General features: G+C 45.4%; 1 protein-coding gene across 3 annotated transcripts in view; it reads left to right on the top strand.

Annotated features, from left to right (window-relative positions):
* PRKAG2 (protein kinase AMP-activated non-catalytic subunit gamma 2) overlaps positions 1–23,592 on the top strand; it is a 389,724-nt gene that overhangs the window by 91,435 nt on the left and 274,697 nt on the right. The window contains exon 1 of one of the 3 annotated variants that reach the window (XM_040352744.1): positions 8,816–8,881. The exons of 1 other annotated variant lie outside the window; for it this stretch is intronic. The gene's annotated coding sequence lies outside the window, so the exon portion shown is untranslated. Of the gene's footprint in view, positions 1–8,815; positions 8,882–9,184; positions 9,300–23,592 lie in introns of those variants that run through there. One more of the 3 variants, XM_040352742.1, reaches the window with a different exon arrangement.

Below are 23,592 nucleotides of genomic sequence, written 5' to 3' on the forward strand. Positions count from 1 at the left end.
TACTTTATTGGGATTTTTATGTGATGGACCAACACAAAGTGGCACATAATTGTGAAGTGTAAGGAAAATGATAAATGGTTTTAATATTTTTTTTTACAATTAAATATCTGAAAAGTGTGGCGTGCATTTGTATTCAGCCCCCTTTACTCTGATACCCCTAACTAAAATCTAGTGGAACCAATTGCCTAAGAAGTCATCTAATTAGTAAATAGAGTTCACCTGTGTGTAATTTAATCTCTGTGTAGCGTCTGGTTACTCTAGGTACCGGTGCTATTTAAATTTAGAGGGAGATCCGAGTGTAATTAAACTCGATCCAAATTGTTATATGCAAAACAGGGTCTCTGTCTCAGCTTGGCTGTGCTGTGGGCTCATTCTGTTGTGCAGGGGGGTTCTTCCCATCCCTGTGCAGTAGGTGGCAGCAAGGGGGTCAAGGTTTGGGTGCTCTTCCCCAGCAGCCAATCAGGAGGTTTTGCCTCGCTGTGCATGCTGGGGGGAGGGTATTTATGGGGCAGACGCCATTGGTTCTGAGTTCTCCTTCGTCCAGTGTGGCACCCAACTTTAGGGTGGCCACATCACGGTTGCCCGGCGTTATGGCCTACCTGGCCGGGGCGTGCATGTCACGTGGTGTTCCTGGTTCCAGGGCCACGTTGGCCTGGAACAATTGAGCAGCGAGGGGGACCCAGTGAGTGACTGGGTTCCCACCTTTGAGGATCCCAAGCGGTAGTGCTGTTCGGTGGGGAGTCTGTCTAAGGAGCGCCATTGAGAGGCTGGCGGTCCAATAGGATTTCGACAAACCACCGGGTATCAAGGTAGCCGGACACTGAAGGATTGATCACCTGTCAGTCGGTACCTGGGCGACAAGTTGAAGGAGACCCAGGCGTAATTCACCTAAGGAGGATCTCCTCCGTAACTACAATCAGAGAGGGCCTGTGGCAGAGGTGTCTCCCTGACGTTCACAAGGAGGGTCTGTGGCAGAGATTTTTCCTCAAGTTCACCAAGGAGGGTCTGTGGCAGGGACTTTATCCTACAAATGTTCGAGTGATACACCAGCTGCCAGGTCAGTGAGAGAGGCCTGTCCGGGTACGCGAATCCCACTCCAGTAGGAGTGGCGCAGAGAAGTGTTACGCTTAGGAGCACAACTGTTTCATATTATTACGCCTGCATCTGCTATTCTCTTTTCTTCCTTTACTTTACTTTCCTCACCACAAGTTTTATTGTTTTTAACCGGCTGGGTAATAAAGAGCACAGCAAAGAACACCTGTTGCGGACATTCCTTTACTTCTACTAAATGCATCATGCACCCCTAGGAATTCGAAGGAGCCACGAGGTAAACGTGCCACCCAAAAAAAACAGCAGTTCCTCCGGGGGTAGTGCTACATCAGTATAAATACAGCTGTTTTGTGAAGCCCTCATAGATATGTTAGAAAACCATAGTGAACAAACAGCATCATGAAGGCCAAGTAAAACACCAGATAGGTCAGGGATAAAGTTTTGGAGAAGTTTAAAGCAGGGTTAGGTTGTGAAAAAATATCTCAAGCGTTGAACATCTCACAGAGCACTGTTCATCACCCATTATCCAAAAATGGAAAAAGTATGGCACAACTGCAGACCTACCAAGAGATGGCTGTCCACCTAAACTGAAAGGCTGGGTTAGAAGAGCATTAATCAGAGAAGCAGCAAAGAGGTCCATGGTAACTCTGGAGGAACTGCAGAGATCCACAGGTCAGGTGGGAGAATCTGTCCACAGGACAACTATTAGTCGTGCACTCCACAAATCTGGCTTTTATGGAAGAGTGGCAAGAAGAAAATCATTGTTGAAAGAAAGCCATAAGAAGTCCAGTTTGCAAGAAGCCATGTGGGGGACACAGCAAACATGTGGAAGAAGGTGCTATGGTCAGATGAGACCACAATTTAACTTTTTGGCAGAAAACTAACACTGCACATTGCCCTAAACACACTATCCCTACTGTGAAACATGGTGGTGGCAGCATCATGTTGTGGGGATGCTTTTCTTCAGCGGAGATAGGGAAGCTGGTCAGAGTTCATGGGAAGATGGATGGAGCCAAATACAGGGCAATCTTAGAAGAAAACCTGTCTGCAAAAGACTTGAGACTGGGGCGGAGGTTCACCTTCCAGCAAGACAACGACCCTAAACTTATAGCCAGAGTTACAATGGAATGGTTTAGATCAAAGCATATTCATGTGTTAGAAAAGCCCAGTCAAAGTCCAGACCTCAATCCAATTGGGAACCTGTTACAAGACTTGAAAATTGCTGTTCACAGACACTCTCCATCCAATCTGACAGAGCTTGAGCTATTTTGCAAAGAAGAATGGGCAAAAATTTCACTCTCTAGATGTGTAAATCTGGTAGAGACATCCCCAAAAAGACTTGCAGCTGTAATTGCAGTGAAAGGAGGTTCAACAAATTATTGACTCAGGGAGGCTGAATACAAATGCACACCATACTTTTCAGATATTTATTTGTAAAAAATGTTGAAAAACATTTATCATTTATCTTCCACTTCACAATTATGTGCCACTTTGTGTTGGTCTATCACATAAAATCCCAATAAATACATTACATTTTTTGGTTGTAACATGACAAAATGTGGAAAATTTCAAGGGGTATGAATACTTTTTCAAGGCACTGTACATTTGCCTCCCCACCTCCCTCCGCTGCCACCTTTGGAATCTTTAGTTGGGTGCGGGTACCTGGTTTTGACAGTTACACACTTCCACTTCCGGCTGACCAAACTCATCCCCCCCTCAGCTGACTTAAAAATTTGTCTGAAGAAGCATGGAGCTCCTCTTTAGGTATGTGATGCAAGTAATTCCTGGAGTTCAGCTTTAATAAAGCAAAATAAGAGAAGTGCATTGTTAGGATTTACGTACCCTTTAACTCAGGGGTGGCCAACCAGTGGTCCGGGGGCCACATGTGGCCCGCGGAGCCCTCTGATGTGGCCCGCGACCTCCTGCTCTGGAATGTTTGGTTGGCAAGCCCAGATCGCAGGTTGCTGACCCGCCATACCGCAGCATCAGTGTTGTGAAAGAAGCTGGTGGTAGAGGAAGAAAGTGCCTGCGGAGCAGAGCCCCATAAGCCGATGCTTCCCCTACAGCGCCGGCTTTTGCCACAGGCAGAGTCTATGGCAAAGTTCAGCTCACCTGCAGGATAGACAGGTGCACTATGCTGCACCCGCGGTGTGGGTAAACCACAGCACATCAGTGTGAAAGCAGTCTTAGGCCCTTTTTACACAATCAGCCCAACCAAATGGGGACCTCAATTCACCTCTATAGAGCGACAGATGTCCGTTTACGCCCCCCCTACCTCCAATACGAAAAACAGAAGGTAATTCGTCCCCTTCGAACTGGGCGGATCAGAGGGCCTATAGAGTAGCCGTCACCTGTCATCCGTCCGCTCCGCTCATTGTGGCCCATGACTGGTTACCAAGTTGCTTAAGTGGCCCTCGCTCTTCAGAAGGTTGAGCACCCCTGCTTTAACTAGACTTATTTGGGGGAGAAGGGCAGAAAATGTCACCTTTTATAGAACTATTATTAGTCTTCATTGGAATTGTTGTGGCCTCCTAAATATTTATTCTTTGCATTGTTGTGCACTCTTAAAAGAGAAGATTGGCTAAAGCTTTTTTGGTAATACTTTTCTTCTGGATCACAGGAGTTACATGGAGTTGCTCTCCTATGACCCAGAATCAGCCAAGAGGGGGATAAAACGCTGTCGGCTGACGTCACAGAGTTGCTCCAGGCTCAGGAAGGATACTGGCCACATTGTTAGGATCCACAGCAGCGCCCTCTAGTGAGCACTGGTGGAGCAGAGCAGAGAGTGGGGAACTGACAGTCACCACTCCCCACTCTAAGAAGACTGATGCCGCGTACACACCATCACTTTATGTGATGAAAAAAAATGACGTTTTTAAAAACGTCACTTTAAATGACCGTGTGTGGGGGAAAACGTTGTTTTATGTCTTGTAAAAAACGACCAAAAAAAATTGAAGCATGCTTCAATTTTATGTGTCGTTTTTCAAAACGTCGTTTTTTACTTCACAGAAATTGACCGCGTGTAGCAAAAAACGATGTTTAAAACAACGTTTTTACACCCGCGCATGCCTAGAAGCGAGCTTCAATGGAAAAACGTGGTGAACGTAACCTCGCTTTGCTAGAGCATTGTGAAAAAACGATGGTGTGTAGGCAACTTCGTTTTTGAAAATTGAAGTTTCAAAAACGTCGTTTTTTACTTCACAGAAAATTTCGTTTTTTTTCATCACATAAAGTGATGGTGTGTATGCGGCATTAGAACTGAACAGCCAGCAATCATGTGATTGCTCAGCTTTTGGGCTTAGAAATGATGGGAAAAGAAAGATCAACTTAAAAAATTCCAGGGCAAAGTGCTTAAGTTTGTATGGGGTGGTAGAGGATACAGGCTACCCCAAAATGTTTTATATGGACCCATAACTAAAGGGGGTCTAGGTCTACCTCACCTATATCGCTACTACCAGGCAGCCCGGTTGGCCCAATTGTCATCTATCTACTCCGGTCGAGAAAAACCGGATTGGATTGAGATGGAGGGTCAGGCAGTTCCTGACCCATTCCTTTGGATGACCTGCTCTGGTGTCCACAAAAACTAAGACCGGCCATAATGGCCCCAACACTCTCTCAGGCCTTTAGGCTTTGGGATGACTTGCGGGAACTCCCCTGCTATAATTTCTGATATGCGACCTTTAGCTAATTTGTTTCAAATGCCCTATTTTAATCCGAATATGGACCCTACAATCTTTCATTGGTGGTTGGACAAGGGACGCTATAGGATTGGACACTTTCTTTCTACAGCGGGCCCGATCTCGTTAGCACACTGTGTGGGGACCTTGGGGATTCCGGATTCAGAAACAGATAGATACTCCCGAATATCCCAATTTATTAACTCAATCTGGAAAAATAAGCCAAATCCCCCTGAGTTCACCCATTATGAGCAATGGTGCATCCGCACTACAGACCAAAGAGGTGGCATTTCCGTTGTATACAATTCACTATCGCAACCTACATCCAAATTTTCTTACATGGAGGCGTGGGAGAGAGATCTACGGATGTCCTGGACCCTGGAGAAGTGGCAGGAGGTAGGGTCGAGAGCTTCTAAAGGTCTCATCAACATCTCTCTGATAGAAGCTAACATTAAAGTATTAATGCGGTGGTACCTGGTTCCTTGCAGACTGGCAGCAATGTTCCCAACCACATCTCCATTGTGTTTCCGAAATTGTCAAGCCCAGGGTTCCGTATCTGGTGGGAATGCCCTAAAATTAGGGGATTTTGGAACAAAGTGTTCTCTCTTATCAGGAAGGTAACCGGTGTACCGGTTGAAAAATCTCCCCAAATAGCGTTACTAGGGGTCAGTGTACTCCAGGCCTCTAAATATACCCAAAAATTAATAGCTTTCATGCTCATTGGTGCCAAAATTACGCTGGCTGGTGCCTGGAAACAACCTTCTGTTTCTGTCCAGATGGCCAAGAGGAAAATCTCTTGGATCATGCACCAGGAGAAAATGGTCAGTTCAATACTCAATTCTTCTAAAACCTTCGAGGCTGTATGGGAACCCTGGGCTAGGCATATAGGCATATCTATGATATAAGGACAAGGGAGGGTGGAAGAACTCCATATTATCTTTGGTCTTCTGTTGTTACTATTACCAGGAATTGTGGACCGATTTATATAGTCCGTAGCTGGCAACACCAACCTATATTCTCTCCCTATCTTTTTCTTTTTCTGTCTCTCTGTTTCTTTTCCTTCCTTTTTTTTTTATTATTATTTTTTTTTTTTTCTTATTATATCTTCATACAGATTTGAAGTTTAAGTAGTCAGTTTCAACTTGAATGATTACATTAGAGAATTTTTTTGTCTTTTTTTCTCTCTTTATTGCGGTGATACGACCACTGGAGATTTCTGCTTATTTAATATGTTTTCTTCTGGAGTCTCCAGCCTTCACTGAAATATGGAAATAAGTTAGGATATTCTCTTCTTTGGGACTGGCCCACGACCTCGGGAACATCAGTTATTCCGGGACTGGGGGTTCGTTCTCACCTTTATTAGGCACATCCTGCGAGCTTAACGTATTCACTGGTTCTTAGGCCCGGTACACACGAACAAACATGTACGGTGAAAGCGGTCCGTCGGACCGTTTTCACCATACATGCCTGCCAGAGGGCTTCTGTACGATGGTTGTACTAACCATCGTACAGAAGTCCGCGCGTAAACAATACGCGGGGTGTGTCCGCGTCGTCGCCGCGACTATGACGCGGCGATGACGCGGAGACGTGGGCGGGCCTGCCATTTAAAGGCTTCCACGCATGCGTCAAAGTCATTCGACGCATGCGAGGGACGGCGGGCGCTCGGACATGTACGGTAGGTCTGTACAGACGACCGTACATGTCCGAGCGGGCAGGATTCCAGCGGACGGTTTTAAAACACGTCCAGGAATATTTGCCCGCTGGGAAAAGGCCCGGCGGGCAAATGTTTGCTGGAATTCGGCCCGCTCGCGCCTACACACGACCAAACATGTATGCTGAAACTGGCCCGCGGACCAGTTTCAGCATACATGTTTGGTCGTGTGTACGGGGCCTTAGGCACAGTGTGAACCCATTGAGGGTGCCGGGAATGCAGTCAGTACTGGGTGCTACTTTCTTTTTCTATTTATTTTTATTTTTTATTTTCATTTTTTCTTCTCTTTGAAAATTTTAGGTTCAAAGTGGGGAAAAATATCCTGTTATATGCATAGTGATGTTTTTGCTCTAAGCTGACTTTGTCAATTTTGTATCTGAATCGTTTGTATACCATTCGGCCCCAGGTTGTCCTGGAGGCTCTTGAAATGTACTGTACTGCTTTTCAATAAACTTCTTTAAAACTTAAAAAAAAAGAAATGATGGGGGGAAGCTGCAGCATCAGACCAATGCTGCAGTATAGAGGCAAGTATGTATGTTTGATATTGTTCAGGAGTCAAGGGTCCCAAAAGGTACATGACCATCAGCATTTCACCACCAGGGCTTTTTTTCAGCGGGAACACGGGGAACACAGTTCCAGAACCTCCTGCACTGATTGTATGTAATGGCAAGGGGTGCTGGGGTGTGCTGGAGGGTCTATTGATGCTGGCTGCTGGGGAATATATTGTTGCTGAAGGGAATCTCCCTTATGTTGCGGAGGGACAATCTTTGCTGAGAAGGATCTACTGTTGAGGGAGGGATCTATTGTTGCTGGCTGCTGGAGGGTCTATTGATGCTGGCTATTGGGAGCCTATTGTTGCTGGGGGGGGGGTCTATTGTTGCTGTAGGTGTTTATTGTTGCTACAGGGGGTCTGTTTTACTGCCTTTCTTGTTATCATTAACAAATTCTATACAAATTACAAAGCACCATAAAATGAGACTTGGCTTTGTTTTCTCTAAAATGGGCATTACTAGGAGACGGGTAGGGGGGCGTAACCAAGGAACGGTGCTTTGAGTTGGCTAGGGGGCGGAAACAAAAGGTGGCTCGGAAAGGGGGAGTTCCTGTACCTATTCGCTGAGAAAAAAAGCCCTGCTCAAAGGCCCGGATTTACTCCCTTTGCCACCCCAAGGCCGGCTCCTTTAATGCCGCCCCCCATCATCACATGGGGGGGGGGGGGGCGATGCGAGAAGGGTAAGCGATTTTTCGCAGAGAATGACTGCTGTTAGTGCTTCAATCATTCTGGCACCATGGTTGTTATGGTGTCAGGATGATTGAAATGCATTATTTCTATCATTACATTGTAATGTAAAATTAAATAGTTCAACTCACCATAAAGCAGAATGAGTGGGAGCCCTGAGCGTGTCACTTGCCACCGTCGCTTGTCACCAGATGGGAATGTCACTTGCCACACTGCCTGCCACCAGATGGAAATGTCACTTGCCACCGTCGCTTGTCACCAGATAGGAATGTCACTTGCCACGCTGCTTGCCACCAGATGGGGGTGTCACTTGCCACGCTGCCTGCCACCAGATGGGGATGTCACTTGCCATGCTGCCTGCCACCAGATGGGAATGTCACTTGCCATGCTGCCTGTCACCAGATGGGAATGTCACTTGCCATGCTGCCTGCCACCAGATGGGAATGTCACTTGCCACGCTGCCTGCTAGCAGAATGGGGATTGCCACAGTTACCTGGCTGCCACCCAAAAAGTACCAGTTTGTCACTAATTGCATGTAAAATCAAGCCCTACCCCCCAGTACTTGCAGCCAGGTACAACACTGTTAGCCTCTCCACTCTCACGCGGGGAAACTAGCTGCAGGTGAACCGTAAAACAGAGGCACATGAGATGAGAGTGAGGGCGGGCGGTGAGAGATGACGTCATTCTCTCTCTTCTGTGTCGCGCAGCCTGTAAGTAAGGGCGGAAGTTGTAACAGAAGTGTGGGCAATGAAAGAATCTCTCTCCGCTGCCGCACTGCCGACACCGCTGAAAAATTACCTGTCTCCTCCGCCGCGCAGCGCCGCCCCTGCACACAGTGCCGCCCCGAGGCCTGGCCTTGTTGGCCTTGTGGGAAATCCGGCCCTGCCTGCTCACCACCGAAACTTTTGTAATTTCTAAGCCACTGGGACCAGGCCAGGTGGGCTCCTATTCAGCGCCATTTCCTCCTTGGTCATCACATTACAACAATGGCCTTTTTATCTCATTTATTATTGTGCCCATTTAAAAACAGCTACACCCACTGCAACCATTACACCTCCGTTGTTTACTGATAACATAACCCAGTGCAGGTATGCCTGGAGTTGTGTGTATAGGAAGGCAATACAGTGTCTGTGCAGCTGCAGGTCTGTCATGGGAATACGGAGCTCAGGCTGAACACCGATCCCTGAAGGAGCGCTTTCATAACAAGTAAGTCGCACAACACCCAGTATCACTTGGTTATGGTTAAAGTGATATTACCACAAGGACACAAATGTGTGACTGTAACATGGCTACCTTTCTAGCAGGAAGAGTTAACACTCCTTAGGTTACTGTATACATGTAACAGGATCTCCCAGAAGCCGTGATACATTTTTGGCATGGGGCTGGGTGGATGGGGCTGGCTGCCTGTAATATACTCAGATACTTGAGCTGTCCACTTCCCTCTTGCTGTACTCGGTAATGGGAATTAGAAATCACACTCGGCATTGATGCCCATCTGTTGCAAGCACAATAATACGAGCGGGACTCGGAGCCCAGGCAGACAGCGAAATGATTCATTCTTGAGGCAATCACTGATTTCTTCTCCTAGACATCATCAGCTAACCTAGAGGATATTCCCTTCCCTGTAAGTCACCGCTTTGTTTTCTTCTACAGCACCACAATTGTGCATCCTGAGATTTGTGCGTTAAAGTGCTATTAAACCCAAAAGCAAACATTTATTATACTGCAGTTTACCGTTTCTTAGCTGTGAAGACTGCATTCATTTTTTTTAGGTTTTCTTTATTTAATTTCACCTATCGATTCAGCCAGTAAGTCTGTTGTTTTTCAAAAAAACAGCTCTTTAACAGAATGTATCAGTTACAAGGAGGAGACAAACCATGTAAGAGCCGGTTCACACTCCAGTGGCACGACTCCGGGGGCGGCTCTGCAAGTCGTCCTGAGGACGACTTCAGAGGCGACCTGCAAAGCGACTTCTGTATAGAAGTCAATGCAGGTCGCCCCGAGCCGCCCCCGAAGTCGTACAGGAACCTCTTTCTAAGTCGGAGCGACTTGCGTCGCTCCTATTAGAATGGTTCCATTGCCTTCAGTGTGAACCGACTCTAACAGTAGCAGGGGTGATTACAATGATCATCTATTATTTATGTATAAACTTTATCCCGAAAGGAAAAACACTGTTTGTTTGTAACTGCTTATATAGTATTAGCTGGAGTTTGGCTATGTATGTTAGTGTATCAAAATCTGCTAGTCCAAATGCGCCTCTGTGCTCCCTCATCTAAATGTGCCCCTGTGCTCCCTCATTCAAGGAATGGTGTGCCCCTGTGCTCCCTTATCCAAATGTGCCCCTGTGCTCCCTTATCCAAATATGCCCATGTGCTCCCTCATCCAAGGCATAATGTGCCCCTGTGCTACCTTATCCAAATGTGCCCCTGTGCCCCCTCATCCAAGGCATAATGTGCCCCTGTGCTACCTTATCCAAATGTGCCCCTGTGCCCCCTCATCCAAGGCATAATGTGCCCCTGTGCTACCTTATCCAAATGTGCCCCTGTGCCCCCTCATCCAAGGCATAATGTGCCCCTGTGCTACCTTATCCAAATGTGCCCCTGTGCCCCCTCATCCAAAGCATAATGTGCCCCTGTGCTACCTTATCCAAATGTGCCCCTGTGCCCCCTCATCCAAGGCATAATGTGCCCCTGTGCTACCTTATCCAAATGTGCCCCTGTGCCCCCTCATCCAAGGCATAATGTGCCCCTGTGCTACCTTATCCAAATGTGCCCCTGTGCTCACTCATCCAAGGCATAATGTGCCCCTGTGCTACCTTATCCAAATGTGCCCATGTGCTCCCTCATCTAAGGCATAATTAGACCCTGTGCTCCCTGATCCAAGGCATGATGTTCCCCTGTGCTCCCTCATCTAAATGTGCCACTATGCCCCCTCATCCAAGGCATAATGTGCCCCTGTGCTACCTTATCCAAATGTGCCCCTGTGCTCCCTCATCCAGGGCTTTCTTAATGAGAGGGCACACCTGGGCACTGGCCAGGGGCCCCAGCTGCATGGGGGGCCCCTACACTTTCTCCAAAGCAGCTGGTCCGTGAGCCCACGCTGCCCCGAAATTGGGGGCCCCATGATGGCACTGAGAGTGATAGATACAGGGGAGGCAGTCTGCCTCCTACCTACTTGATGTCTGTTTACCTGCACTGTCATCGTTGTAGGGGCCCCAGAGCATTACTTTGCCCAGGGGCCCAAGATGCTATTAAGACGGCCCTGCCCTCATCCAAGGCATAATTAGACCCTGTGCTCCCTCAACCAAGGCATGATGTTCCCCTGTGCTCCCTCATCCAAATGTGCCCCTGTGCTCCCTCATCCAAACCATGATGTGCCCCTGTGCTCCCTCATCCAAATGTGCCCCTGTGCTCCCTCATCCAAGGCATGCTAATACAGGAGGTGTGTTACTGGGCAGATCATCAGTTAAAAACAGAAGGAAAAAGCCTAAAGATAGAATACTAAGGCTTCATGTACACCCTGCCTACATTTACCACAGCCGCAGGAAAATGCTAAATGTGGAAAAATCTTGTATTTTCCCATCCCAGACTCGGGTGATCACAGATCGCAGTAAGGGGCAGATCCCGGACCCTTACCACATGATCAGCTGTCAGCCAATGACAGCTGATCACGTGATGTAAACAGAAGATCGGTAATTGTTTTCTTTTTTCTCTGCACCTATCAGTGCGATTCAGTGCCACCTATCAATGCCCTTCAGTGCCACCTATTAATGCCCATTAGTGCCACCTGTCAGTGCCCGCCAGTGCTACCTGTCAGTGCCACCCTATCAGTGCAGCCTATCGATGCCCATCAGTGCAGCTTATCAGTGCCCATCAGTGCAAGCCTCATCAGCGTACATCAATGAAGGAAAAACAATTACCTGTTTGCAAATGTTTATAACAAAATATAAAACAGTTTTTATTTTTTTTCCAAATTTTCAGTAATTTTTCATAGTTTTTTAACAAAAAATAAAAAACCCAATGGTGATCAAATACCACCAAAAGAAAACTCTATTTGTGGGAAAATGTTCATTTGGGTACAGTGTTGCATGACTGGGCAATTGTCAGGACAGCGCTAAAAGCTGAAAATTGGTCTGGGCAGGAAGGGGGTTTAAAGCGGGAGTTCACCCATTTATACATTTTTTTTTTCTCCCCTTAGCTTCCTGCTCGTTCGGTCTAGGGGAATCGGCTATTTGTATTAAAATATGAGCAGTACTTACCCGTTTTCGAGCTGCATCTTCTTCCGTCGCTTCCGGGTATGGGTCTTCGGGAGCGGGCGTTCCTTCTTGATTGACAGCCTTCCGAGAGGCTTCCGACCGTCGCATCCATCGCGTCACTCGTAGCCGAAAGAAGCCGAACGTCGGTGCGGCTCTATACTGCGCCTGCGCACCGACGTTCGGCTTCTTTCGGAAAATCGTGACGCGATGGATGCGACCGTCGGAAGCCTCTCGGAAGACTGTCAATCAAGAAGGAACGCCCATTCCCGAAGCCCATACCCGGAAGCGACGGAGAGGATGCATCTCGTAAACGGGTAAGTACTGCACATATTTTAAAATAAATAGCCGATTCCCCTAGTAAAAACGAGCAGGAATCTAAGGGGGAAAAGTGCCCTCTAAGGGTGAACCCCCGCTTTAAGTGCCCAATAAGCAAGTGGTTAATCAAGTTAAAATAGATATAAACCCTATATGAATTACCTTTATTTTATAAAAGCACTGTGTATGATACACAATTGATTTTTTTTATATATATATTATATATATATATATTTTTTTAAATCATTCATGACATCTTGGTGCTTCTGATCTCCTGCAGCCACTTCCTGTCTACATGCATTGCAGTGATGGCTGCTTGGCACTTAGTAGGATGGGCTCCTTGATGGTGGCAATGGTGAACAATGGCTGTTGTCACAGACAAGCAGCAAAGCTGATCTGCTACTTTCTGTCATAGTGTTTGTTTCATGCCTTGTTGCTGTGCAGGACTGGGAGGTACAGGTAATGTCATATCCCAACTGCTAATATAGCAGCTACACAGCCAGATATCAACCAGCCAGCCTGTCAATCAACCTCACTATTTAGCTGTGCCCAAGCCGATACCCATCGCCTGATTGATTTTCTAGCTGAAGGCTGCAGTTCATATTAAAGCGGTTGTAAACCGCATACACTTTTTTTTTTAAACCTGCAAGGCAAAAGGCATAATCAGCCAGTATGCACCGCATACTGGCTGATTATGAAATACTTACCTCGGAACGAGGTGAGGAACACTTACCTGGTTCACGCCGAGCGAGATGTCATCTTGCTCCGGCGTATCTTCCGGGTATCGCCGCTCCAGCGCTGTGATTGGCTGGAGCGGCGATGACGTCACTCCCGCGCGTGCGCGCGGGAGATTTAAATTCGGCAAGGTCCGGCGGCTGCCGGCCCTTTAGCTGAGGATCCCCCCTGCACATGCGCCGCTGCAATCAGCGGCGCATTGCAGGGGGAATATCTCCTAAACCGTACAGGTTTAGGAGATATTCTTGATACCTACAGGTAAGCCTTATTATAGGCTTACCTGTAGGTAAAAGTGAAAAAAGTGGGTTTACAACCACTTTAAGCTGGTCATACACTGTATAAATTTCGTCTGGATCCTAAGAAACTGGTCAAACATCGCTCAGTAGATGGCCCTGTTAGATGCCTCCCATGTGACATCAACCGTGGAAAAAATCAAAGGATCTGGGCAGAAAACTGACTTCACTTGTTTGCTACCTGCCCTTACCTTTGGCCTATCCCAGCTACTGAATTTGCCTGTCGACTTTGTAGTATGCTATGGCTTTATCCCAGCTCAGCTGCCATCTGCAGATGTGTGTCCAACTTGGTACAGCCACCAGGTTAGTTCCACAATCTAGTCTGTCTATGACACCTGTGCAAAATGCATTTGCATGACTGCTTGTAGTCTCCCTGGGCAGAGAATGCAACAGGGTAACAGAGCAAGACCAATTGGGAGAAAGGGACAGAGCATAAACATAAAGTTCCTCAACAAGAACCTTGAAGGCAATAGCATTAGGTTAAGAGTTACTAGTTTAGTTAAGAGCATAAGGGATCGTATACAGATGCCTATCTGCAGGAGGTTTCACAGTCTGGGAGATTTTGGGGAGCCTTTTGCTGTCAAGCCCCAGGCGAGAGAGTCTACTCTCATAGTTGCTTATATCTTTTATCTGATGTCCTGAAACACGGCACCCATCTCATTCATCACTTAATCTTCTGTGACCCAGGTCCATCCCTTTTTCTCTACCCACAGTCCGTTCCCCCTTTCTTCGGGGTAGGATAATTGTATCAGGCTTTTGCCCCGGCCAAATCACATCGGAAAAACATAGAAGATGTTCTATATCTAAAGTCCGATGGAATTCATCTGAATTTCTGATGAAAAAACTCAGATGGGGCTACACACGTTCGGAAAAAGTCCATCTGACTTTTTCCGTCGGAAATTCTGATCGTACACACGATCGGTTAAACCGATGAGAACGGTCTGATGGACCATTTTCATCGGTCCAAACCGATCGTGTGTGGGCACCATTGGTTATTTATCCATCGGTTAAAAAAAAGCCAACTTGTTTTAAATTTACCCAATGGATTCCTAACCGATAGAAAAAAAACTATCGTTAGTAGGCACAACCATCGTTTAAAAATCCACGCATGCTCAGACTAAATTAGGGGACGGGAGCGCTCGTTCTGGTAAAACAAGCGTTCGTTATGGAGATGGCACATTCATCACGCTGTAACAGACAGAAAAGCGCGAATCGTCTTTTACTAACACGAAATCAGCTAAAGCAGCTCTAAGGATGGAGCCATTGGATTTGACCTTCCCCTTTATAGTGCCGTCGTACGTGGTTTACGTGTCCGCGTTCTGACACGATCGTTTTTTTAACTGATGGTGTGTAGGCGCGACTGACCATCAGTAAGCTTCATCGGTTAACCGATGGAAAAATCCATCAGACCGTTCTCATCGGATGGACCGATCATGTGTACAGGGTTTTAGTGTTATTATGGGAAAAAGAAGCTGAAGCTTTATCACCAGTCCATGTTTCCCTAACAACCAAAAATTAGCAAAATCCAATTGTCATTGGGACAGAAAGTGAGGTGAAATCTTCTGAACAGGTGCACAGACAGCAAAACAAATGTTACAGGGGTGATAACCCTTCCCTATACTTTTCAAAAAGCCTAAAAACATTTTTTTTGACTGAAGCTACACTTAAAAAATTTACCTGTTCCGACTTATAAATTCAACTTAAAGCGGATGTGCCACTAAAAAAATATATTAAAAGCCAGCAGCTACAAATACTGCAGCTGCTGACTTTTAATATAAGGACACTTAGCTGTCCTGGAGTCCAGCGCCGATCGCAGCAGATGACGAGCGATCGCTCGTCACCCTGCTGCTCCCCCCTCCATCCACGGTGAGGGAACCAGGAAGTGAAGCGCTCCGGCTTCACTGCCCAGTTCCCTACGGCGCATGCGCGAGTCGCGCTGCGCCCGCCGATTGGCTCCCGCTGTGTGCTGGGAGCCGAGTGTTCCCAGCATACAACGGGGGACTGACGGGAAGCAAGGAAAAAACCTGTCTTTTGCCCGTATCGTAGGGCCGGAAGTGGGTGCAGATACCTGTCTGTAGACAGGTATCTGCACCCCCCTCCCCCCTGAAAGGTGTCAAATGTGACACCGGAGGGGGGGAGGGTGCCGATCAGCACGACTTCACTTTAGAGTGGAGATCCGCTTTAAGAACAAACCTATCTTGTTTGTAACCCGGGAACTGCCTACCCTAGTCCTGGTGAATATAGAACAGTTTGAAGTCTGCAGTAATCTGTACTCTCATTTCTGTATTGCTCCATGTGTCACTGCGCACCAAAAAGGTGTCAAAAGTGTCAGGTGTCCAATTTGCCTGCCGCTATGTCGCAGCTCTGCTGAAAATCGCTGATCCCCGCCATTTTTAGTAAAAAAAGAAATACAAATTTCATAAAAATATCCCATAGTTTGAGTTTGTAAACGCTATAACTTTTGCGCAAACCAATCAATATACGCTTATTGGAATTATATTTTACCAAAAATATGTAGCAGAATACATATTGGCCTAAATTGAATTGATAAATAAATTTGTTTTTTTTTTTAATTTTTATTGGGTATGTTTTTATAGCAGGGATATGCATCTAGCTGACCTCCAGCTGTTGCAAAACTACAAGTCCCATCATGCCTCTGCCTCTGAGTGTTATGCTTGTGTCTGTCAGAGTCTTGCTGTGACTCATGGGACTTGTAGTTCTGCAGCAGCTGGAGGTCCTCTAACTGAATATTCCTGTTTTATAGCATAAAGTTAAAAAAATATATATTTGTTTTCAAAATTGTGATGAAATACCACCAAAAAAAAGCTTTATTTGTGGGGGAAAAATGAGATAAATTGTATTTGGGTACAGCATCGCACATCCACACAATTGTCAGTTAAAATAACGCAGTGCCATATCGTAAAAAATGGCCTGGTCATGAGGGAGAGGGGGTGGTAAACCTTCCAGGGCTGAAGAGGTTAAAAATCTAGAAAATTTCTTTTGAAATTAGGCTAGGTTAATGAGATTTTAGAGATTAAAAGGAGAAGTTTGGCCAAATCTATTTTGGTTATACTTCTAAGCCCGCTGTCAATTGACATCACAGAGCCAGAAAAGACCCTGAACATATGGTTGGTATCTGCCCAGAAGCCCCGATCAGCACTTGGCTCAGTCTCTCAGCTAGCCACTGAGAGCCTGAGCCAGCCCCTCCTTCCCCCTTCACTGCCCAGCGCTCCAGTGAGCACCGAAGGGGACAGCAGAGAGCTGCTGACTGACAGTCACAGCTCTCTGCTCAGAGTAAAGGGGAGAACTGAGAGATCAGTGGTGTTTAATCGCTCGATTCTCACTAGAGAGCCGGTGGGGCACAGATGCAGCATCGGATCGATGCTACATCCACCTAGGTAAGTATAATTGTTCATTTTTTCAAATCCTGAACTTTTCTTTAACGTTTACTTATACTTTAAAATTAAATTGTAGTAAAACATATCTATTAATCACAAGTCATCTTGCATTGTTCTGACTGTTCTAAGCTGGTGAAAGGTAAAATGTAATTAATTTGTATTGGTCATCACTGCTAATTTGCAAAAGTCATTAACAGTCAACTAACACTTTAGTTTAAAACATGTACTGAGGACGTTGTAACGCATAGGGATTTTTTTAATAAATAGTGGACTGACTATCAGGATGAAGTGAAAAGGGTTGTAACTGGGAAGACTAATTACCACTTGGGTGGGTTAGATTTTTTTTATTCATGCCACATTGTTCTGTAGTACCACTTATGCAACTGCTTATTGAGAGTTTACTTGTTGCTTAATGAAGAATGTGTATGGAAGGCTCTGATCAATCCTAAATGCACAGCTAGAACCCTTTATAAGACGTACTTCATTTTGGAAACAGCAACAGCTTATTTGAGCTGTAAGTGATTATTCAGTGTTTGCTATTTGGAGATATTATGCCATTTACTTTTCGCTGTACAGTTAATTATTGCTGCAGTATGGTTTCAGATATCAAATTTCTCCTCTCTCTGTTCTGATGCAACTGTGATACTGTATGCATACGCTGATGCAACTTAAAGTAGAATTGCTTTGCATGAGGGTCTGTCATTGCAGGAAACCTACAATCTTTATAATATAAAAATATATAAAAAGGAAAAAATATTGCGCTTGTCTAAACAAAACAAAAGGCAAGCTGCTACACAACAATGTGACAAAATTGGAAAGTGATAAATATATAAATGTAGCGCTAGTGATAATATGAAGCACTCAATATCACACTGAGTAACTAAGAGAAACGAATATAAATTGAATAGTCCATATAAGTGAATGTGTCAAAAAAAAAGCCACAAAGAGTGAAAAAGAAAAACTGATATACAAATAAATGTCCATCAATATATAATGTGAATAAACGCTGAAAAACATATGGCCACATGGATCATCATGGGAAAAACATTCCTTCCAACTATGTAGAATAGATGGAATGCGCTTACCAGATCCAGAGGATCTACCTGTCAGCGACAGCAGATCACAAAGGCATAGGAAATCTCAGGGAAGATCGACTCAACTTGTGATTGGAACTACAAACTTGGCCTTGTTAGGACCCGACAGTCCTTAACTGGAAACTCTCAATGAGTGAGTGTCGATCTGGATCGATGGAATGGACCCAAAGAAGGGGGGGACCCCCTACTTCCAGCAGATGTTGAGTGAGGAAGGAAAAAAAAAAAATGGGATATAACAGAGCACGATATACGTCATCTCGTTGAGCAGCCAATAGGGGCGGGCGCGCCGCCGGAGGCGCACACGCGCGCCCCTAGCTCGCCGCCGACGCGCGTGCCCGGCGGGCGCGATCACCGCCGGGCACCCGCGATCACTCGTTACAGAGCGAGAACCGGGAGCTGTGTGTTTAAACACACAGCTCCCGGTCCTGTCAGGGGGAGAAATGCCTGATTGTCTGTTCATACAATGTATGAACAGCGATCAGTCATTTCCCCAAGTCAGTCCACCACCCTTCAGTTAGAACACACCCAGGGAACATACTTAAACCCTTCCTCGCCCCCTAGTGATAAAGTGTCCGAAGTGTCCGCTATAATGTCGCACTACTGAAAAAAATCGTTGATCACGCCATTACTAGTAAAAAAAAAATATTTATAAAAATGCCATAAAACTATCCCCTATTTTGTAAACGCTATAACTTTTGCGCAAACCAATCAATAAACGCTTATTGTGTTTTTTTTTTAAAGAAAAATATGTAGAAGAATACGCATTGGCCTAAACTGAGGAAAAAAATAATTTTTTTATATATTTTTTGGTGATATTTATTTTAGCAAAAAGTAAAAAATATTATTTTTTTTCAAAATTGTTGCTCTATTTTTGTTTATAGCGCAAAAACTAAAAACCGCAGAGGTGATCAAATACCACCAAAAGAAATCTCTATTTGTGGGGAAAAAAAGACGCCATTTTTGTTTGGGAGCCACGTCGCACGACCGCGCAATTGTCAGTTAAAGCGACGCAGTGCCGAATCACAAACAGTGGCCTGGTCTTTGACCAGCAATATGGTCCGGGGCTGAAGTGGTTAAAGGAGAATGGTATAAAAAAAATGATTGGTTAAACCTACAAATGCTTTCTACCACTACTATTCCTTTATACTGGGTTTTGGTATTTAAAATGCAGCAATTTAGAAATTGGATGAAAGGTTTCCCACTGGGAAGCAATTTTTTAAAGATAAATAGTGCTTTATATATAATATATATAGATCCTGACCAAAATAAGGGACAAATGAGGAGGAATGAGGGACATTTTTCCAAATCAGGAACAGTCCCTTTGAAATCAAGGACAGTTGGGAGATTATATATTATATATATATATATATATATTTATACAGGTATATAACAATTAGCTGAAGGGGGAAGCAAGATTTATTACAGGAGTTCTATGGTCACATTATACACTTTAATTTAAGCAATAAATATATTTGACTATGCAATATAAGCTTACTTGAAAAATCTCCTTTCATGTTGTGAGTGTTGTCTGTCTGCTGGTCATCTCTTTCCACAGCTTCCTGGATTCCCAGCATGCTTTGCAGCTTCTCCTCTGCTATTTAATTTCCATTTCTAAGGACTACATATCCCATGGTACCTTGCTTGCCTGCCTCCTGAAACTCCTCACCTCTCTAGTTAGGAAGGCAGACTCTGTGAAATATGTGACACAGCAGTTCTAACTCACAAGGTATGGTGAATAATGTGTCACAGAATTCAAGAATGTGTGGGGATCTTTGTAAAATAAGTTTACAAACTTTAGGATCATTCGGAATAATAGGACTAGACTAGAAATAATTGAAATACAATGTGGAAATAAATCTAATAATTTTATAGTCCATCTCCGGGCAAATTTTTTTTTTATGAAAATAGTGCGTAGTGCACCAATCACCTTACTCCTCAGCAGGGATTTTTTTTCTCAGAGAATAGGTGCAGGTACTCCCTCCTTCCAAATCACCCCTTGTCTCTGCCACCTAACCACCTCCAAACACTGTCCCTTGGTTCTATCCTCTACCAACCTTCCAGTACCACCCCTTTTAGGGAATACAAAACCAAGTCATTTGTATGGAATTTGATACTGATAACAAGAAAAGCAATACAATAGACCCCCATGACTAAGTTCCAAGGGGCGGAACGAAACGCGTTGGTAACACGACCTGGCTGGAGTACAGGCTGAGGTTGCCACTTACACCTGATCCCAGGGATGGTATGGATGTACGGCCATAGGGAGATTTTCTTTCACTTCAAGCTATTACAGGAGCCAGGATGAGTTCCCTGCTGTACCAGTACTCCCAGGGAAGGACGTTCGGGACTTGCACCCCTTCTAAAGAGCCTGAGCGGCACACAATGCGGGTCTTCGGGTCACAATAAAATAGATCCCCTGCAGCCAACAATAATTGATCTCCCCATCAACAATACCCACCCTACCCCCATCAATAATGTACCCCCAGCAACAATAGATCTGCCCAACAACAGTAGAGGCACCGCAAGTTATACCCTCCACTCCAGCAACAATAGACCCCCCACTAGCAATAATAGATCTCCCAGAAGCCAGCAACAAAAGACCCCTCCCTCAACAGAAGATCCCCATCAACAATTAACCCTCTCCGGCAACATTAGACCCCCCCCCCTGCAACAATAGGTCCCCCCAGATTCCCCATCAGCCAGCATCAACAGACCCTCCAGCACACTCTAGTACCCCTTGCCATTACATATGTTCCCCCACATTCCCGCTGAAAAAAGGCCCAGCTCCTCAGTATTAATTCCAAACTCCTCTTCCTAAACCATTCTGTAGTGTAATGGGTGGAAGGCACAGCTTCTTCTATGAGTCAAGCTAATTTTCTGCCTTGGGAAGCGGACATTCTTCTTGGGCGCTGGTCCTCTCACCAACCCTGTGAGAGTTCTCCTGCCTGTAGAGCCTATGAGAGGGCCCAGCCATTGGAAGTGTCGCCTCCACCAATAGGAGGTGTATACATCATGCAGGCAGTGATGTGGACACCTAAACAAGGACCCCAAGAAGTAAACAGATGAATATAGGATTGAGATGTGACCGTGGCTTTAGGTAAGTGAATTGGGCATTTGGATATTTTTTTTTTCATACCAGCATTTAGTTAGGGGCTGTTGCTAATATCATGGAGTTGGACGTTACATTTTGACCATAGATATGCTTTAGAGCTGTTTATTTCAGTGAAGGTCTGCTTTATAGTATATCTAGTACAAACTGAATGACTGATTTTATTTCTAAAGCACAATGTGTTATAAACAATATTTTTGAACTTTTGTTTCATACTGTATTATGGGGCAACTAAGGCCCCTTTCACACAGGCACCCGATTTCGATTGCTAAGCGGGGGATTGCTCCACTGAGTAGGCGAATGACAGATCCTGGCCGCTCCGCTGTTCAGAGCAGACATGGACACAGTCCTGCTCTCCTCTATGGGGAAATCGGATGGAAAATAGGACCGCCATCCGTCTAATTTTGGGGGCAGGATCGGATAGTGGCGGATGTCAGCGGACATGTGTCCACTGACATCCACGGCTCCATAGAGGAGACTGCAAGGTCCGAACAGACAGCCCTTGTGAAAGGACTCTTAAACCCTGTACACACGATCGGTTTGTCCAATGAAAACAGACCGATGGACTGTTTTCATCGGACAAACCGATCGTGTGTGGCCCCATCGTTTTTTTATCCATCGGTGGAAAAAAATATAACATGTTTTAAATTTTTCCTATGGATAAAAAACTGATAGAAAAAAACGATCGTCTGTGTGGAAGTCCATCGGTCAAAAATCCACGCATGCTCAGAATCAAGTCGACGCATGCTCTGAAGCATTGAAATTCATTTTTTTCAGCACGTCATAGGCCCGGATTCACAAAGGAGTTACGACGGCGTATCTCCAGATACACCGTCGTAACTCTGAGTGCGGCCCGTCGCAACTCGGCGCCTGATTCATAGAATCAGATACGCCTCACAGTTGCCTAGATAGGAGCGGCGTAAGTCTCCTACGCCGTCGTATCTTAGGGTGCATATTTACGCTGGCCGCTAGGTGGCGCTTCTGTTAATTCCATGTTGAATATGCTAATTAGCTAGATACACCGATTCCCAATTTCAAGAATTATTTATACAGTTGGCTTACCAAGTTTTTTTGGCATTTCTTTGATGATATCATTCTGCAGTGATGAATCATGTTGAGCATATGTGAATTATCAAATGTATTCTCTGCGCTTGCGATGAATAATCTGTTATTGTGACACCTACAGAAAGGGAAACCTTTTACTTCTCGCTGCATTTCTGATGATTCATGGTCCCAAATGAAAGTTTGGAGCCATATGAAGGTCATAAATATTATTTTTTTGAACACGTGTCTTGTGCCTGAAAATCAGCTTCTTCCAGATTACCGAGAAGTAGATAAAACTCGCTTCATACAAATAACGTTGTTTCTGCATAGAAAACACGTCTGTTATCAAGGCTCTTGTTTTTCTGTGTTGTTTTGCTCCGTGTTTTGGCAATCGCAACGTCTGTTTGTTGTAACGCTGGAATAATATTATCCCAAAACATTTTACTTTGCCACTGGTGACCCGGCTCATTCTACCACTGCTTTCACCCGTGTTCAAAGCCTCAGATTGTTTCTACAGAATTACATCTATTATGTCAGTTGAGCAGAGAACAATAACCGCTAAACCACATGACCTGGGGAAGGTTTTACCCCTTCATGACCAGGGCATTTATTGCTCTTTAGCACTGTGCTACTTTAACTGGCAATAGCGCAGTCATACAACACTCTACACAAATACAATTAATATCATTTTTTTTTCACATAAATGGAGCTTTCTTTAGGTGGTATTTGATGACCACTGAGTGTTTTATGTTTTGTTATATAAACAACAAAAGACAGAACATTTGGAAACACCTACTCACCCATATATTTTCTATTATAAAACACAGGGCTTTTTTTCTCAGAGAATAGGTGCAGGAACTCACTCTCCCCAGCCAACTCCCTGGCGCCAACCCCACCCCTCCCGCCTTTAACCACACCCCCATTCTTGCTTCCAATCCCGCCATTCCTCAGGAAAGAGAAGTGTTGCCAAATAGTGGGTGTGGTCAAGACTCATCTACTCCCCTCCCTGTCCACAGTTCATCCTCTCCCCCTATCCACAGTTCATCCTCTCCCCCCTTTCCATAGCCTATCCTCTCCCCCCTTTCCATAGCTCATCCTCTCCCCCCTTTCCATAGCTCATCCTCTCCCCCCTTTCCATAGCTCATCCTCTCCCCCTATCCACAGTTCATCCTCTCCCCCTATCCATAGCTCATCCTCTCCCCCCTTTCCATAGCTCATCCTCTCCCCCTATCCACAGTTCATCCTCTCCCCCCTTTCCATAGCCTATCCTCTCCCCCCTTTCCATAGCTCATCCTCTCCCCCTATCCACAGTTCATCCTCTCCCCCTATCCAAAGTTCATCCTCTCCCCCTATCCATAGCTCATCCTCTCCCCCTATCCATAGCCTATCCTCTCCCCCCTTTCCATAGCTCATCCTCTCCCCCCTTTCCATAGCTCATCCTCTCCCCCTATCCACAGTTCATCCTCTCCCCCTATCCATAGCTCATCCTCTCCCCCCTTTCCATAGCTCATCCTCTCCCCCCTTTCCATAGCTCATCCTCTCCCCCCTTTCCATAGCTCATCCTCTCCCCCCTATCCATAGCCCATCCTCTCCCCCCTTTCCATAGCTCATCCTCTCCCCCTATCCACAGTTCATCCTCTCCCCCTATCCACAGTTCATCCTCTCCCCCCTATC

Source organism: Rana temporaria, chromosome 5 (assembly GCF_905171775.1).
Source record: "Rana temporaria chromosome 5, aRanTem1.1, whole genome shotgun sequence".
NCBI lineage: Eukaryota > Metazoa > Chordata > Amphibia > Anura > Ranidae > Rana > Rana temporaria.